Here is a 1743-nt window from a genome sequence, read left to right as displayed (position 1 = left end):
CACATGAGCCACCTGAAAAAAAGGACAGGGAAAAGCACCTGGCATTTACACAGGGCCAGGAATAGTGCCTGTTCCCACAAGCCAGACTTGAAAGTCTCATGTTTTGTGGGTATTGGGTACAGTCTCATAAGGGTTTTGCCTCAGTAGTGTGGGGACAATTTGCCCTAGACTGAGGACTGTTCTAGTCTTGCCCAATACATCTTAAAGCAAGGTTCCAAAGGATCAAAATGATTTAAAAATAACTTAATTGCATCCCAGAACAAAGCTCGAGAATATGTACTCATATAAATGTCAAAAAAACCCAAAAACAAAACAAATAACAACAAAAAATACTCATCACCCAATAAGATAGAAATGCATAATGCCTAGCATTCAATTAGAAATTAATGGGCATGCAAAGAAATAGGAAAATCTGACCATAATGTGTAAAAATATCTCTCAATTGAAAGCAACACAGAACTGATACATATGTATTATTAACAATGACTTTAGAGGAGTTATTAAAACTGTATTCCATATGTTCAAAAAGTTAAGGAGAAACATGGAAGATATTTAAGAAAAAAAGATCCAAATTGAACTTCTAGAGATGAAAACTACAAAGTCTGAAGTAAGAATATACAGCGTGGAAATAATCACAGACTATACGTTGAAGAAGGAAACATTAACAATATAAACTATTCAAAAGTAAACATGTGGAGAAAAATAATTTTAAAATAGATAATCAATGTATCGTGGGACAATTTTAAGCTTCTGAACAGAGGTGTAATTGGAGTCCCCAATGGAAAGAAGAGTAAAGAAAAAAAAAATCTGAAAAAAGAATTTTTAAAAAAATTCTGTTTTCATAAAACTATAAACCCATAGATCTAAGAGGCTTAACAAAAGCCAAGCACAAAGAAAGATGAGAAAAGTACACTAAGGTATGGCATAATCAAGTTTCTCAGGAAGAGTAGTCAGGACAACATCTTCTACATGACAACGTACAAGTATAAAAACTTATAGTTAGCATCATACTTAATGGCAAAATATGAAATGCTTTCTCTCTAACCTCACGAATAACACAAGAATGTTTGCTCTCATCACTTCTATTCAACGTTATACTAGAGGTATTGGCCAGTGCATAAAGGAAAGGGCAAGAAATAAAAAGCATCCAGATTGAAGAAGGAGAAGTAGAACTTATATTCACAAATATGATTCTTCATACAGAAAACCCAATGCGATCAACAATGAGGTTACTGTAGGTACTGGGAGCTTAGTAAGGTTGAAGGGCAAAAAAGATCAATAAACAACAAATCAATTGTATTTCTATATTCTAGGACTAAACAATGGAAATTGAAATTTAAAAATTTTACAATAACATCAAAAATATAAAATATTTAGGAATGCATCTGACAAAAGATGTGAAAGACCTGTTCTCTGAAAAATACAAAACATTTCGAAGAGAAATTAAGTAAGACCTAAGTAAATGGGAAGAGATACTTTGTTAATTGTTTGGAAAACTCTATATTGTTAAGATATCAATTCCCCTGATACTGATTTACACATTCAAGAAAATCCCAATCAAAATTCCAGCAACTTGTTTTGTAGATATTGACCAGGTGATTCTAAAATCCGTATGGAAATGCAAAGCACCTAGAATCCGGAAACAATCTTTTAAAAATGTATGACTAATACTACCTGATTACAAGATTTAGTTTAAATCTATAGTATTAGTAAAGAATGGTGAGTAGGTCTGCATAAATGAGT

This window comes from Galeopterus variegatus, unplaced genomic scaffold (assembly GCF_000696425.1).
Source record: "Galeopterus variegatus unplaced genomic scaffold, G_variegatus-3.0.2 Scaffold1754, whole genome shotgun sequence".
Classification (NCBI taxonomy): domain Eukaryota; kingdom Metazoa; phylum Chordata; class Mammalia; order Dermoptera; family Cynocephalidae; genus Galeopterus; species Galeopterus variegatus.
This window is presented reverse-complemented; position numbering follows the sequence as displayed.